At 45.6% G+C, this 18058-nt stretch overlaps 1 non-coding gene across 1 annotated transcript; it reads right to left on the bottom strand.

Annotated features, from left to right (window-relative positions):
• Positions 1-17748: 17748 nt before the first annotated feature.
• LOC143667872 (U6 spliceosomal RNA) lies at positions 17749-17855 on the bottom strand. Its single transcript, XR_013168180.1, has one exon. It is a non-coding gene; the product is annotated as a U6 spliceosomal RNA (small nuclear RNA).
• Between the last annotated feature and the right edge of the window lie 203 nt (positions 17856-18058).

The raw sequence follows: 18058 nt of genomic DNA, 5'->3' as shown, positions 1-18058 counted from the left end.
GTTGGGTGGGTCATAGCTCCATGAAAACAATAAAAAAAGATCCCACCCAGCAATACTGAATGAAGATTAAAAGACATGATTTTCTGGGTTACATAATAACTTCAAACTGGCACAGGTAGTAGCCAATAGAAGAATTAAAAGCTGAAGGCCAGATGAATCCAGGGTAGGAGACCAAGGATGGAAATGGGGGGAAACTTCCACTTTTCATTTCAAATGTACTCTCTACATTTCATCCTTCAGAATGATTTTTTTAAACACATGTTTAACAAATGTTTAAACAAATGTTACTTTTATAGGGAAAACAAAAGTACATTTTTTCCTTCCAGGTGGCTTGTAATACCTGCCTCCCTCACTCTTCCATGAACCTGCCTTCCTTCCATCCCTCCTCTGACAACATAGTTTGTGACTTTTTACTTTTGTGCCAGGTGTGGCGTTCAATTGCAAGTTCCCTCTGAAGATCCATATCACATGGCTTGTCCTTGGCTGGTGCCATTTCTCATAAGCTTCCTTTATGCTGGCCTCTGAAAATGTGACTTCTAACTCCTCTATCAAACTCTTTGGTTTCTGGAAGACAGAGACCATGTTTTAAGTCATATTTATACATGTACTCCCCCTCTGTAAGTTTGCAGATTAAGGCCATTCCTAGAAGATACTCCATAAATATTTGTTGTCTGGCTCCAAGTCCATTTAGCTAACAACAGAGAAGCTGAATATTAGCGTCAAGGAAAGACAGATTTATTTGTCTTCTCCCCTGAAATGTCTTCTCCTTAAGGGGCAATGCTTAAATGTTATACATTCTTAAGTCATTAGAGACCCACTACATGCTAACAGACAAAAACCACTCAATAACTGTGCTTAGAATGAACAAGTGAATTCAGCCAGTTGGACAGAGAGCCATGTAGAACCAAAACTCCTTGTTCCTGTAGAAATTACTCACTGAACCATGTTAGCTGCATGTATCAGATATTCAAAATCTATAGTACTTAAGGGAGACCTTTGCTAGAGACTACTACCACAAATTTACGAAAAGCCTGCATTTAGATTTAAATTGTCAGAAAAAGAAAAACAACAACGATGAGATAGAGATCTGGACTTCTTTTGTTTTGTTTTCTGTTTGCTTTGGTAACAATACCCACAATTTCAGGAGTAGCCAGGATGGCTCTCTCTTTCTCTCTCTCCTTCTGTGCCTCCTTCTTCCCCTCTCCCTTATGTCTCTCTTTCTCTGAGACACACACAAATACATACACACAAAACACACACTTCATATCCATAACCAAAGTATCACTCAGCATCTTGAATCCCCTTGAAAGCCTTGAGGATCCCTGAGGCTTTATTAAAGACTTCCTTTTTGTGGCACAATTATGAGATCTTCTCTGAGATGACCCCAAACCCTTGAAATACTTCACGCTAAAAGCTATTACCTGTTGAGTGCGATACTGTCTACCTCTTAAATGCCTTTTGACTTTCCAAGAAAGAGTATTCTCCACTGCCTCTGGAGCTGAAACTCCTAACTACTTATAGACTCTATTAGACTATGACCGTTAATATACACACATCAGCTTTTACCATATTATCCCAAATATATTTCTTCCGCCATCCCCAGGGCTTGCTGCACAGCCCATCCTCATCTGTCAGACATCATTCCTTCATAGCCTCAGTAAAAGGGCTCGTAGGAAGGTCACTGGCAGTCACCATTTACTGAATGTGTACCCTGTGTCAGGAATACACCTGCTGGCCCTGGTGAACCTTGCCTCTGGAACCAAGCTCAGCTTTTGGGGTGTAAGCCTTAGTGACACCCAATGCACAGGTAAGCCTGGGAGTGTCAAAGGAGACACTTATTACTCACAGTATCAAAACACCATAGGCATGGGCCTCCAGGCTTGCTGGAGAGGCTGTCCTGGGAGGTTATGACTACAGTGTGGAAGTGAAGCAAGTCTCTACTAGAAATTCCAAGCAAGTGAAACCCTTGGATGCTGATGGCTTCCCGGTCTGCCTCATCTAGAATATAATCTCCTCTCATATGCTGCTGGGTTGCCTCTACTCATCCCTCAGAATGAGCTCAATCTAGTCTTGCAGATAAGAGTGTGAGCTCTGACACCATGCCACTTTCTCTCAAGCCTATTTCCTTCCCTATAAAATGGAGACAAAAATAGTATCAACCTCAGAGCTGTCCTGAGGATTAAGTGACTTAATAGTGTTATAGGCTTAGAATATATGGGGCTGGCTGTAACAGTTTAATAAATGTCAGCTCTTACTATGAACCTACTGCTTTCCAGGCAAAGTTACATCAAACACAGTCTTTGACTTGGAGTAGCCCAAGGGCTGGTGGTGACTCCATCAGACGCACAGCCCTGGGGAAGGACCATGTAACCAGTGACCCAGTGACCACCCCCAGCAGCCATGGATGGACTCTGGCCCTCAGCCTTGTCCAGAGCTGATTAGACTCTGGTGGGGGCCCACCTCCCACTGGTTATGATGATGGGAAAGCAGAGAAAACCAATCAACAAAGAGCAAGAAGAAGAAAACAGAAACACAGAAAGCAGCAAGACACAGAGAAAACCAATCCTGACTGCTGTTTTGATTCCCTCTTTGGGGTCTTCTTGGGGGCTGACTGAATTCCTGCTATGAACTCTGAGAGCAGCTATATGTCTTTAAAATTAAATTTCCTTTAGGTCTTAATCTTACTCAAGTGGGTTCCTACTGCTTGCATCCAAAGACGCCTAAAAAAAGTACAGAAAAAAAATACAATGACCATGTGGTTTAGCGTTATTGATACTATCTCCAAGACATGGTAAAGCGTGAGTCCCATGGATGGACAAAGGATGGGACTTCCCTCCACTTGGTAGGAGAAGGAGGCTTTCCCCTAATGTGATCATCCTCCTGGGCTTAGCAGGATACCAAGGAGTAGTTAGTTCAGCTGAGAACATGTTCCAGGAGCAAGGCCCATGTTTCAGATTCTTTTGTCTCAGCAAGATAAGATTGAGCTTGTCTTAGTGTCATCAAGGTTTTTATCATTCTTGGGCTAAAAAAGCAATCTGCCTGGAAACAGAACCAATGCCCAGTTGCCATGTAAAAATTAGGCCAAGAATGTAGAGGTTGAGATGTCACATTTGCAAAAGGAATCCTGTAGTTCTCTGCCAATTACAACCACATTTATTGATCCCAAAACAAATTGACTCCCCTGGCCTATGAATCGTAATTCAGGCACAGATATTGAAAGACACTACTTTCTAATCATGAGAATAGTATTTTGATCTGCACAAATATTTGCCTCGTTCTTCCACACTTTACCAATTAATTCGAAGTATGGAGGAAAACTGCAATGCAGCAGGTTGAATGAACAAAATGTTATATCTAGTGGGAACCTCCAAGTGACACCTGGAATTGGGAGGTGCATCTTAAAGCCTACAAATAGGGTGCTTCCCTTTCATCCCAGCATAGAATAATGATAGATGTTTCTTTAAAGTCAAAATATATCATGATCCAATTGACCACTGATGCAGTGTCGCATAAATAAGCATCATTTCCTCAGCCCGGCCCATTGTGCCCTGCTCTTAAGTTCTTTTTCTTTCTCATTTCCTCTGTTTCACATTCTTCTTTCTCTGCTTTTGCTTTTATTTTGCCCTGACTCAGCTGAAGGTCTAGTGGGAAAGCAACTACCTGCCAGCAAAAGAGGGAAAAGAAAACAATGAAAGCATCCTTCATCTGCGAGTGACGTCAGAGGAAGAAAGGGTAAAAAATAATAATAATACGATTTAATTCCATCCCAGGTTTCAGTCTTGCTGCTGACCATCCTCCTGGCTGGGGCAGGGAGTCCTTGCCCTTACTGTACCAAGCCCTGCATCTTCCCCATGCTGAACCAGACACAGTTATGAGAATAAGAGTCCAGCCTGGAACAGCTGCCCAGGTCGGGTCAGCAGCTTTCATTAGTATCATCTGCAGGAAGATGAGTCCATCCATCTACATATGCAACCAGAAATCTCAATATAGCCTATCCAGGGCAGAACACACCATGCCACAGTGGAGCTGGGTTGGAAAATGCCTGGGAATGAAGTAGATGGGAAAGGAGAGGAGGGATTCCAGGCTGAAGGAACCACCTGAGAAAAGTAGGGTAGCATGACTATGACAGGCTGTGCTGGGGAAAGCGAAAAGATCAGGGATTCTCACCTGACTTAGTGAGTCTGAAATACACTGGCCCAGGAAAGCATGGGGCCAGACCCTGTGTCCTTACAACACTTCATTCCTGAAGTGTTTAAAAATTAAGTACATTTGATCATGAATTTTTGTGTGTTTTCGGGGGTATAAAATATATAGAACATAAAAATTCTCATTTTAACCACTTTCAAGTATACAAGTCTTTGGTGTTTGTTACATTCACAATATTGTGTCACCATCAATACCATCTGTTAAGAGAACTTTTCCATCACCCCAAATAGAAACTCTGCACCATTAAGCATTATGACCGTGGATTTTTGTTACTTCGGCCTTATGAAAGGAGCAGGGCATAAGCACAGAATAAGACATGGTTCCTGCCCGCATGAAGGTCACTATCTAGTAGAGGAGACCCAGAGCTCATACAAAGATACCAAATGGCAATTGAGATCCCAAGGTGTGTGCAAGATGGATGTTTGAGACTGACATTGCTCCAGAGGTTCAGGACCAGGAGAAAACTCTAAAGTCCAGGATGTCATTGACTGTTTCCAAGAGAGGTTCCATTTTGAAGGGAGCCTAAAGTCATGGAAGGGAAAGCCACAGGTGGAGGGGCAGCGAGAGTAAAGATGCAGAGCTGGGAATGAGCAAAGGGGTTAGTAACAAGACAAATCTGGCTTCGTGTACCCATCTATGATGTTTGGACTTGAAAAGGTAAAGGTGGTTTAAGGGAGAGGCCTCAGGCCAGAGCTGAATGAGGTTGGCTCCCATCTCTAACCCTGCAGGCAGGTTTCAGGTGCTTTAGGTATACAGCCAAGTCAGCCTAGGAGGCCCTCCCACCTGAAGGATTTCTGAAGGAGATGTCCATAGAGATGGCAGTCAGACCCTCCCAGAACTCTGAGAGTTCAGTTAATAAAATCCAGATGTGGTGAACAGGACTGGACACATGCAAAGGGTCACCTCAGGAGACAAATGTTGCTGAGGCTGAAGGTAGGAAAAGATGGCCCATCTGAAGCCCAGTCAATGACATACGCATATCCTAAGATGGAATGTCTCAACAAAAGGCGGCGGCAGCATGGAACCATGATGACCTCACTCACCCACCGGTACACTTGGAGGACATCCCAGAGCCAAGGATGTCATTAGGAATGATGAAATGGTCTGCGGGACCTTCTTTCCAGGGGCAGAGCTGTGTGCACCAGAGTGTCTATTCTGACACCGGTTAGCCATAGAGATGGTCTGACAAAATCCCTCCTCAGGAGATGTCTTCCTGTGTGGATGAGTTGGGAGTCTTTTGTGCCCTGTGACAGAGAACTCAGCCCAAACTGGCTGTAAGAACAAATGGAAACCTGTTTGGCCCAAGGACTGAGAAGTCCAGGGCAGGACTGGCCTCAGACAAGGCCAGATGCAAGTCCTCAGAACCTGGCCCAGGGCAAGCCAATGGCTATGCTGGGGACAGGGAAAATAGGAGGGATTAAAACAAGCACAATCTCAGCCCTACCAGAGCCTGATTCTTGCACGTTACCTTTCCCAGGGTGCACTCTCTGTGCTGAGCTCAGCCAGGAGGTTGGGGTCCTTCTTTACACAGTGCTTCCACTGATTGGGCTTGGCTCATGGGATAAACCAAGTTGTCACTCTTCCCCAGAAGCATAGTGTTCATAATTAGAGCCAACACTTATTTCAGTCTCACGGTGTGTTCTAGGTCTTTAGTGACTAGGGTAGATTGAATCATGTACCCCAGTTTAGACATATTTTTACTCTAAATCTGCATTCGTGTGAGTGGGAACCTATTTACAGTGGTTCCCACCAATAACATCAGTGACATCTTGAAGATTGTTATTTTCATTTGAGGTATGACTCAACTGAATGAGTGTGGTCTGAATTTAGATTAATGAAGGTCTTATAAAGAGGACCCAGAATCAGGAATGGAGGAGACATTGCCACATGACACGAGGCGGGGATTCAAGCCAAGGAATCCCAAGGATTGCAGCCAGCCAGCATCAGAACAGCACCCACTGTTCTGATGGGAGGAAGCAAGCCTTCTAGCCTCCCAAACCATGCAATAATGCATTCCCTTTGTGACAGTTTGAAAGGATTTACATACCCTAGAAGCTATGTGTTAATCCTGATCCAATTGTGTGGAAACAACCACACAATTCTTTTCATCCCTATTCAATAATACAGTTTGGCAACTTGATTAGCTTATCTCCACAAAGACGTAACTCTCCCAATTATGGGTATTAACCTTTCATTAGAGGGAGATATGACTCCACCCATTCCCAGATGGGTCTTGATTAATTTATTGGAATCCTTTAAAAGAAGAAACGCTTTGGAGAAAGCTTCAGAATGACGAGAGAGCAACAAGACAGAGTCAGGAGAACCAGGAGAGCCTTTGGAGATGAAGAAGGAAAGTGCCCCTGAGGGAGCTTCATGAAACAAGAAGCCTGGAGAGAAAGCTAGCAGACATCGCCATGATCATCATGCGCCTTTCCAGTTGAGAGAGAAACCCTGAACTTTATTGGCCTTTCTTGAATGAAGGTAACCTCTTGTTGGTGCCTTAATTTGCACATTTTATAGGCTTGCTTTAATTGAGACATTTTCATGGCCTTAGAACTGTAACTTTGTAACTTATTAAATTCCCCTTTCTAAAAAGCCGTTTCATTTCTGGTATATCACATTCCGGCAGCCAGCAAACTAGAACACCTATTGTTTGGAGTTTGTCAGAGCAGCCTTGCACTCATTTAATCTTCACAATAGCCCCCAGGAAATAGGTACTCCATCACTAACACCATTTTACAAATGAGGGAATGGAGACAAGTTTACAACAACTATCAGATTGCTGAGTTTGAATTCAAACCCAAGCTGGCTGGCTCGAGGTCTCTGTTAACCTGTGGGGTCTCACTTAGGGAAACAGTCAAAGCCCCTGCTGAATTCTCATTCTACCCTCAAAGCAGCAACGAAAGATGGAACACAATAACAAGATTTTAGAGGAAATTTTAGCATTTTCTAAAGTGCTTTAGCTTTTTATCCAAACTCAAAGAGATGAGCTAGAATTAAATTATAATTGGACAATATGGCTTTTTGACTTATAATTGTTGTAATTAATTTACCATTGATATAATGCAAGGAGTTAAAAATAATGGACTGAAAATGGTTGAAAACCCATTGAAATGTAATGTGTACAAGTGAAATAGTCGTATTACATATAAAGTACTTAACCAAATATGACATACTCTAATAAATCTCTCTCATACATTACGGATTACATATATTACAGGCCACAGTTGAGCTGATCAGTCAAGCATGAAAGCTGGCACAATTGCTCTTAAGTTCCTCTCAGGATCCCTTTTCAGTATTAGAATAAATTTCACAACAACCTATTCATTTTAAGGCTTGGATGCCCATTTTCTGGGGTGGTTTCTGCTCGGTGCTGGTGCAGGGAACATTGAAGGCTCTGGAAACATCAACTGCACAGAGAAATGATAAGGAATGGGTGTAGTTAAGACCCCTATTCTGATATCATGTAGAGATGGGTTCCCATCTCAGCATGACCACCTACAGCTGAATCACTTCTGATCTCTCTAAACCTTAGTTTCCTGATTTAAACAAAAAATAGATGTGTATTACCTACGCAAATGTTGTGAGAGTTTAAAGAATTAATTACAGGTAAATCATTAGCATGGTGCTAGGCACAAGGAAACACTGTTATTCATTTAATATGCTCAGATAAGTAGGTAAGTAGGTAGATAAATTGAGAGCTAGATGGATGGATGGATGGATGGATGGATGGATGGATGGATGGATGGATCGATGGATGGATGGATGGATGGATCGATGGATCGATGGATGGATCGATGTATCGATGGATGGATAGATGGACAAATAGATAGATACATAGATAGTATTTCAGTTTGCTAATGCTTCCAGAATGCAATATGACAGAAGTGGATTCATTTTTATAAAGGGGATTTATTGAGTTACCAGTTCTAAGGCCATGGAAATGTCCAAATTAAGGCATCAACAAGAAGATACCTTCACTCAAAAAAGACCCATTTCCATCCAGGATTTCTCTGTCACATGGAAAGGCACATGGCAATGTCTGCTGGCCCTTTGCTCCCAGGGTTTGTTACTTTCAGTTCTTGGTTCCAGTGGCCTCCTCTTTGAGCCTCTGTCTATCTCCACGCATCTCCAATCATCTATGTCTAGGCATTTGCTCTCCGTGTCAACTCTTTTAAGGACTTCAATAAACTAATTAAGACCCACCTTGAATGGGCACATCTCCATCTAATCAAAAGGTACCTCCCACAACTGGGTGGGTTGCATCTCCATGGAAACAACCCAATCAAGAGGTCCCATCCTATAGTAAGTCTTCCCACAAAATGTTGACTTATGATTAAAAGAACACAGTTTTTCTGGGGTTTCAAACCAAGATGAATGGATGAACAGATGTCAGATAGATAGACAGACAGACAGATAGATAGATAGACAGACAGACAGATAGAGGCAGCTGAAGATTTACAGATACAGGTAGAGATAGAGATAGATATGGTAGATTGAATCACACACACCAACAAAATAAATGTTCTTAATCTTAATCCATGATCTTGTGGGTGAGAACCCATTTGTAAACTGGAGCTTTGAAGATGTTTTTGTTAGTTAAGGTGTGGCCAAATCAAATCAGGGTGGGTCTTAATCTGCATTACTGGAGACCTTATAAAGAGAGGACATTTGAACGCAATCATTCAGAGAAAGCCACAGGAGACCAAAGACATCGCCATGGGTCAGACAACTACAGCACCAGAACCTCACCAACTCCAGGACAATGTGGGGTCAGGGGATATCTGGATATAGGACTTCCAGCATCTCAGACAGTGAATCAATTCATTCCTTCCATTAAGCTCACCCTGGGTAGTATTTGTCACAGCAGCCCTGGCAAACTAAGACAATATATTATAATCCACATAGAAATATACTAGAACAAAACTGCAAAAGCTTTGTGCATTTTTTTAGGAGTTCCTGCTGGGAAACTCTGAGCCATTTCCTTCACCCTAAGCACTCTTTTGCCCCCACACCCTCTCCCCCCACTCCTCACGATGTCCTATTCCAGACATTCCAGTCTAGCTGAACCTCGGGAGAAAGTTGGACTGATGGGTAGAAGGAGCAAGGCAACACTTCAGAGAAGTCATCATTCAAGTTGGCTTCGGGGAGGGGCCCCTAGGGAAATGGGAGCAGAACAGAGCACTGGACGGACGGCCTAGACCCTGGGCAAACTCAAACCAACATTTGGTGGGGAAAAGGAGAGTCAGGGCTGAATGGGAAAGCCATTCCTGATTCCCCAAGCACTCCAAATACAAAGCTGATGGCTGCCAAACTAACTGCAGGCCCCATCTGCTGAGACTCATCTATCGCCTGCTGAGGGCCCAAAATGGAGGCCGCAGCAAGAGATGCTTTCTGCTGCCGATGGCCCAAAATAAACCCATCTCCCCCAGGTGGGAACTGCAGAAAGGGAAGCCCAGTCCCACACTCTGTCCTTAGGGAAAAAAAAGGAGGGGAGGGAGGGAAAGAGGAGGGAGGGAAGGAAGGACCAAGCATAAATTCAAGGCTATTTCAAGGGCCTGTGAGGACCATATTACCCTGAGAGCTTTGCAGTTAAGAGCTGCTGGAGGCTGTTATTTTTTATTTAGGATTTGCCACCAGCCAAGGAGATGCTGCTTTGCTCTGAATAAATCCGCATTAAGATGAGAGAGACATCTAGACACATTTAATCCAGAGAAATCCCTCTTTCTAAGAGGAAATCACTCTCTGCTTGGTAGGGAGATCAAGAGGCAGTTGTAAGATGACATGAAAAGTTAGATTTCAGCATCAGACAGATCTATGTTCAAAACCCCATTCTAGCACTGCCTGGTTAGCTTTGTTCTGGGCAAGTCAGAATCTCTCTGAGCCAGGTGTTCTTATTATCAAGGGCATAATCGTACTGATCTCATGTGATTACTGTTTGAATTATAATTATCATTCACTACTCATTGAGATCTTCTGGGTGCCAGGAACATGCTGGAGACTCACACAAAGTAGTGAAAAAGATGAAGTTCTTGACTTCAAAGTGTTCATGGTCTGGCGTGTGATAGACAACTGGAAGTGTGCAAGTGCTGCAGTGAGATGTGTCAGTCTTGTGTAGTAGTGTCTACATGTACAAAACAGAGGCAATAACACAGGTGATAATAACTGTATTTACAAAAGACAAGAAAGAGCTCATGGTGGAAAAGGCATTCGGCTGGTCTTAAAAGATGACTTGGAGCTTTCCAGGTAGACCAGATGCCACAAGCATTCCAGGCAGAGGGACCTGCCGGGTCAAAGTGATGCACATGGACCAGAAACATGGAATGGCCAAAAGAATAGGTGGTGGCCACCCAGTGGAAGGATAGCCATAGGCCCAGCTGTGGAAGGTCACACACATGGAACTAAGTGGAATGCACTTTCCCTTACCAAAGCCGCGCTTTCCCTTTATCCTGCTTGCTCAAAAAAGCTTCAGGGTTGCTAAGTGTGAAATCCATTTGCAGGCCATTGGAGGGTTTAACTTAGGGAAGAAACATGATTAGTCAAAGCATTTATTCAAGTGTCTGAAATTAGTAAAGTGCTCAAGACATCTGGGTTTCCTTCTATGCACTGATATGGGAATCATTTCATTTTCCAGGTGTTTCCATCTTCTGAAACTGTATCTAGGGTTTTAATGCCCCATTGTTATCTGTGGGCATCAAGGATAGAGAGAGGGAATGGGTCAGATCAAAGACGACCATCGGGTTTTGAGCTTGAATGAAGCCAAAGCCAAAGGCAGGGAGGAATGAAGGGAACGGGCCAAGCGAGCAGCTCTACAAAGAACAAGGTTGCCACTGTGGCTTCAACAAGATAGAAGCTCATTTCTCTCTTGTGTAACAGTCCGGGAGGGGTAGGCTGTATCTGGGCACTGGAGTCCAGCAGGGTCCCAGGTCATCCTCTTTGTTCTCAGGTTTGAAGATGGTACCTCCCCACCTCTGCATTCGAGCCACAGGACAGGGAAATAGAGAAAGTTCTGGGAAAATTGTTTTAAGTTGGAGTTACTTCCCCTCTCATCCTACTGAACTTAGTCACATAACCACACCTATGTTGACTCTGAAATGGGTCACCTTTCTGAGTCGGGCCAAAAGAGAACTGGAAATGTGGGGCTTGAGCTCAAGAGCTTGCAAGGAGAGAGGCGTGGATTTCTCTCGAACTTATCGAGCCTGATATACTCGAGCCTGACTACTAGCCTCCAGGTGGGGCTTCAGGCCCCATGTGAGTCCCAGTTATGAAGAGCCCTGGGTTGCTCACACAATGCCCTCCTGGCAAGTAGAGGCAGTGGTGGCAATTACTAATGGCAAAAGGCAGCCTTGGGTTGCAACCTCTGCTTGGGTGCTTTCTACTTACAAGACTTTGGATAAGTTACTCATTTATCCTCTCTGAGACTTTGTCCCCATATATATAAAAAAAATAGGTTGTGATGATGACAGAGACACAAATAAAATAAAATATGTGAAGCACTTGGCTCATGGTGAGTCTAATGAACGTTGCCTTCCCTTCCTTGTGACTGGAGGTGATCAAACTGGGGTTCCTGAGTGAGACTAGTCTAGAGGCCATAGAAAAGGCTTTGGGAGCAGATACCAGGGAGAATTACACCGCAGCTAAAAGTTAAAATAGAAGGTCAAATTCACAAGCAGTCAGAAGTCACAAAAGTGAGCAAGACCCTTTTTCTTTCAACCAACATCACAGCCACCAGCAGTGCCAGACCTGGGCTTGGCCCAGGAGACTTGCGTGGCCTGGAGGACAAAGTGCCAGCTTTGCAGGGAGAACCTTTGGATTAGGTTCTAATTCTGCCACCCAGTGGTTGGATGAGAGTCACTGGAGCTCTCCGAACTTCAGTTTCTTCTTTTAGTAAAATGAAAATAATGATGCTTCCCTTGCTAAGATATTATGCAGGTTGCTAAAAAAAAAGATAAGAAAGGTTCCTAAGTCTGAGCTGGCACATAGTAGGTGCTCAGTGTACAGTAACGGTTATCATCATCGTTATTATTTGTGCCATGTAATCCCTGCCCTCAGGGGCTCACAGTCAGGTAAGGGAAACAGATCCATAAAACAATGTCGGGGATGTAGTACCAGAGGAATGGCCAGGAACTTCAGAAGCCCAGAGGGTTGCAGAAATAAGGGGGTTCCTCCCCTGAGAATAAAACTGGACTTGCACTTAGAGTCACTTCGACTCTTCAGCTGCCCCAGGCACTGCAGCATGGTCTCCCCAGAGCCAGGAGCCCCAGGCAGGCAGTGGGAAGAGAGGAACACACGTTGTTCCTCCCGGCCTCACGATGAGCTGAGCTCAATGCGGCACACACAGGAGACAGGGAATTGGCTGCTCCGAGTTGTGGTACACAGTGGTGGCACCCTCCTTAGTGCACAAGCTGTCCTCCTTGCCAGTGCCAGAAGCGTCGCTGTCGTAGCGTTGCGCGGGAACGCGTTTGCTTCCTCTCTCCTCCTCCCTCGCTCTGCCTGGCAAAAAGTTAACCGAGCTTTATTTCATTTCTCGTCCATATGTCGCCTCAATTTCTGATCAGAGGTAGTACAAATTACAGGCTGTCTCTACAGACCATTAAAGCAGACTCATTTCTCCTTCTGTGTCAACACATTAGTTTCAATTGTTTGAGAGAATGTGCTAGGTTGTGTTCTCTTCGTTCGAAAATAATTTCTTTTCTCATCTCGCCAATGACAGCATCCTCGCTTAGCACATACCCGCCTCCCCTCCCCCTACCTCATTGCCCTCCCTGCGTGATTTAATCCGCCCCGGGGCAGGCGGGTTATTTTGTAACCAATGTTCGCAATCTAACAATTGGAAGAGAGATTAATTAAGGAAGAAAGGATGTATCTTTTTTTCTCTTGTTGGTTCAAAGACTTCTTTAATAAGAGGAATCGGTGGAAATCAAAATAAGGGCTCTAGAACTAGGTCCTTGCGGCACCTCCAACCCCAGCACCCCAGGTCTCTGCAATCAAGCCTCGCTGCACGTGGGCTGTGGGCAGCCTCTCCTCCAGAAATCAATCACCGCGCCCCGGGAGGGAAGAGAAGGACAGGAAGAAGTTTAAACGGGATTTTTATAAATTTCATCAATACCGGCACAAAACAGAAGCAGGACAGCTTTATTGATTTAAACATTAAAATAACATGTGCTTTCTTTGCATTTTCCCAGAGGTGATAATGTTTCTTATTTTTAATCTAGATTGAAATCTCAGAGACTTTCCGCAAGCCTCCCGTGGTGATTACCAAAGATTAGTAATAACATGTCTAATTAGTGTAGAAAGACATAAAAATCAATGACAGTGGGAAATGTTAGACTGACTGACAGCACTCAGGGAAGAACCGGGGGTCTCCCGAGAGCAGGCAGCTGCCTGGGGGTCCCACTCTCCCGCTCAGCGCTGCCCCCAGCCCACCCATCCCAGGTCAGCTGATGCCCACCCACCCAGAAGGAAGCCAGGGGATTCTGAGAGGCTTTCCAAGTGCCCTGCTACCCTCTCTGATGTCTTTGCTGGAGGAAATAATAAGAAGGCGAGAGCAGCATTCTTTGGCTGGAGGGAGCCAAGCCAGCCAACGCCCCGTTTCTCAATTTCGCCTTCAGTTCAGGTCAGCAGGCGTTTATTCAGCACCACCCAGAATGCCCAGCTCTGGAGGGGACGGAGGAGGCACCTGGCCCCTGGCCTCCGAGAAGGTCAAGTTGACGGTGGCATCCCTGGGGCCCCCCTGCACTCAGGAGGAAACTCGCCACTGCTGGTTTGGTTCTGGCAACTGGGAGGTGAGAGGCCCCCTCCATGCTCCACTCCTCACTCCCAGCGAAGTTTCCAGGGCCTGACCCTGTCCAGGCCCACTGAGGGTGGAGGGGGAGGTCCGAGGAGCTCCCACACTCAAGACAGCACATCCACTGAGACCCTTTTCCCCCCACTGTCATGGCCTCCCTCCTACCCCCCACCCCCACCCCTTCCCCAAAGCCCATGGTGACCTAGTCCAGAGGACAGAAAACCAGCCCTGCAAATTTTTCCAGGAGAACCTTCCTCCCACACCCAAGAAGGCATTTTCTTAGAGCGTCTGTTTCTGCTTCCCTCTGTGGGGTGGAGAGGATGGTCCTGGGGGCAGGAGTGAGAGAGGCAAAAGGAGGGAGAGACTCAAGGACAACAAAAGGGAACCAGAGAACCGTGTCGCATGTTGGCCAAAAGCTGAACACCTTGTCCTAAGAGGGTAAGGAAGTGCTCTTAGGAGCACAGATAAGGGAAGGATTCATTCATTCTAGGAAGCAGGATATGAAAAGGAGGTGAGCCCAGAGCTAGGCCCCAAAGGATGGAGGTGGAACTCATGCAGAGGCACAGAAGCGAGGTGTGGGGACTTTCAGAAGAGTGGGGCGTCCGTGGGGTCAGAACAGGGCTGTCTCTCCTCTCCCCCAGCTTCCTACCTCACCCCACTGTGATCTCCCCTCCAGCATCACCTCCCCAACCCCAGCACTGCTTCTGAGAATATCATCACCAGTGGACAGTGTCCAGTCTTCATCCGATTTGACCTTGCCTTTGACCCTGATGGCCACTGTTTCCTCCTGGAAACTTCTTCTTCCTTGACTTTTTTGACTCCGCAATTCCTTGGTTTCCCCTCCTTCTCTTATTCTCCTCTCTGGGACTTTCTTCCTCTCCCCTTACAGGTGACCTCGCTGGCTCCACTCACTCCCCATTCTCCCTTTGGAAGATGCCACTAAGACCCATTGCTTTGCTTCCATTTTTACTCCATTAAGTCCCAAATCTTCACCAGCCCATGCGTCCCTATCTCCAGACCTATGTGCCCAATGCCCTGCCAGGCATCTCTTCCAGGATGTCCCACAGACAGGCACACCCACTTGAAGTGTCCAAAGCCCTCCTCCATCTCTCATATCTCCCCCAAATAAACCCCTCCTCTGCTCAGCCTTCCTTCAGTGAATGACAGCACCATCCAGCCACCCAACCCAGCCAGATCCCGCTGGAGCCCTGTATCATCACAGCACCCTGCAAATGCTCCCTCCATGGGACCTGTCACCAGTGGGTCCTTCTCTTCACCCCACCCACAGCCTTGGGCCAGGACCTCCTTATTCTCTGCCCAAACCATGGCAAGAACCTCCAGGTCTGGCTGCGTCTCTTATTGGGGCTCTTCCCATAACACAGATCTGATTGTGCTGCTCCTCTGTTCCATGTATTTTGAGATCCCCATTGCTTTCAAGATAAAGTCGAAGCTCCACAGCTTAGCACAGAAGGTTCTCCCAGGCCCACCTTCTGCTAGCCTGGACAGCCTCAGCCACTGCCACTTCCCTAGGCATATTCCAGCCAGGTGGCTCCACCATTTATTTTGCCGCAGTGCAATACAATATTAACCTGTTTCATTAATTCATATTTTTTTGGTAACAGAGAATCTACTTTGTCTTGGACACTGGAAATCTAATCAATATTGCAGATGAGTTCTTTGCCACCCTGTGCTCACAAACCAGTGTGGAGATGCAGATTTAAAAAAAAAAAAAAAAAAGGAAAATAAAATATAATGAGGTAAAACTCTCCAGAGGAGGTGCACGGGTGGTTCAGTGGTAGAATGCTCACCTTCCAAGCGGGAGACCCAGGTTCAATTCCCAGAACATGTACCTAAAAAAAAATTTTTTTTTAACTCTTCAGAGGTATGGCAGGACCTTAATGGAAGCACTTTAGAGAGTCGCGATTCAGACGTTGGGGCTAAATAAATAAATTTATTTTTTGCAATCAAGAACTGTGACTTTCTTCTTTATTGTTCCCTAGAACCTAGCACCGAGGCCAGCACAGAGCAAGCCCTTGATAAATATTTGCTGGAAAAGTGAATAAATGAAGTGACACAGGACACTTTTTTTTCTCTCTTGCCTAATGAAGAGAGGGGCCAGGAAATCATATTGGACTTGCTGCCCCCTCCCAAGAAGGCAGGTACAGACACCACGGGATGATTCCTTTAGAGGACTTCACAGCCCATCCTTCTCCCGGGAAAGAGGCACGGGGCGCCCGGCTGCCCCGGGGACAGCGGGGGGGGCGCGCCAACCGCGAGAGCCTGCACCGACCGGACCCAGAGCTTCCAAGGCGAGCTGGGCCCTGTGGAGGCTGCGGGTGTGACCTGAAGAAGCCGAGGCCTGAGAACTACGACCGCAGGGAACCAAAGCTGGGGCGCCTCTTGCCTAACCGGGGACTGGACAGGGGGTCCGGCATCCCCAGGGGTTCTCGCCGGCATCCGGACCAGCCTAGCCCGAAGATGATGAAAGACCGAGCGCCAACAGCGACACCCTGTGGCCACGAGAAGCAACCGCGGGATCTGCTCCCCTGCGAGGGCGGGAGGAAAGGAAAACAACTCCATTCATTTGGACGGTGGTTCTTCAAACAGTTAAGAGAGGGACAGGCTTCAGGAGGGAGATACTGATTTCCTGCGAATGAAGCATATTGGCTGTTGGGTAAAGAGGACATGGGCCTGTATTCGCACTTGAGGTTTTGGGAACTAGCCTACCAGTTAGCGGAAGGACAGCTTAGGACACGTGGACATGGAGCTCAGAGAGGTGGTGAACCTGGAAAGGCAGACTCGGGTCAGCTGGCAAAGGGCAGTGAAAAATCACTCTATAGATTTTAACTTTTAATTTGCATTTTTTGAAGCTTTAACTCTAAATTAAAGTCAATCTTATTGAAAAGCTGCAACAATTACAAACAATTCCCATATGCCCTTATCCATCCTCCCCAAATGTTACCATCCCACACAACCCCAGTACAATGGGCGTCCAATCAGGACATCCAGATCATACAATCCTACGCATTAATCCACAGCCCTTATGCAAACATCCGCCATCGCTCCCCTAACGCTCTGCTTTTCCAGAATTCAGTCCAGGTTCTTGCATTTCGCTTAGTGGTCCTCTCCCTGAGTCTCCTCCAACCTTCCACACTTCCTCCATCTTTCTCCATCTTTTGTGACCTTGATGTTTTTGAAGGGGGTTCACCAACTACTTTGTAGAATGTCCCCCAACTTGAATTTGTCTGAGGTTCGCACAGGTCTAAATTCAGGTTATCAAATTTGGGGCGAGAATGCCCTAGAAGTTATGTTGCTCCCATCTCAGAGTTTCACACTAAACCACGTGTCAATGTCACTATGTCTCATGCTGGAGAACTTAACATTGATCACGTGATAAAACCCATGTCTGCCAGTTTTCCCCATCGTAACATCACTATTTGCCCATTTGTAGTTAATACATCCTGTGGGGAGAGTGGAGGAGACAAGAAACTGAGACTGTGTAAATATCATGCTTGTCAACATGCGTTTGCCCACTAATTTTAGCGTCCATTGATGATTTTTGCCTGAAACAGCTATTACTGTGGTGTTCGCTTTGTTTCCATCATCCCTTCTATTTTTAATCATTAGAATTCTACCATTAAGAACGCTTCCTTTGCTTCCTCTGTTCATTTATTTAATTATTTACTAATTTACAAGTGTGGACGCACAGATTTTTCTTTTTATTCTATGTACCATAATCCTTTTTTTTTCTTTTTTTAAATATGGAACACTTCGCAAATTTGCATGTCAGCCTTGAGCAGGGGCCATGCTAATCTTCTCTATATCATTCCAATTTTAGTATATGTGCTGCCAAAGCGAGCACTGTAATCCATTATTATCACAATTTATTGTTTTGTTCAATTTGTTCCAGATTTGGTCACTGGGAGCTCCTTCAATGGGGTCCTTTTGACATGCCTCCCTCACTTTTATGGTAAGTACTTTCTTGCTATTTGGCATGTCCAGATATTCTAGGCTCATCTTGTACTTTCCTTACCCCAGCTCTGGACTTAGTCATTCAGCTAGCAC

This window comes from Tamandua tetradactyla, chromosome 23, assembly GCF_023851605.1.
Source record: "Tamandua tetradactyla isolate mTamTet1 chromosome 23, mTamTet1.pri, whole genome shotgun sequence".
Lineage (NCBI taxonomy): Eukaryota > Metazoa > Chordata > Mammalia > Pilosa > Myrmecophagidae > Tamandua > Tamandua tetradactyla.
Note: the sequence above shows the minus strand (reverse complement) of the source record. Positions and strands in the feature narration are given on the sequence as shown.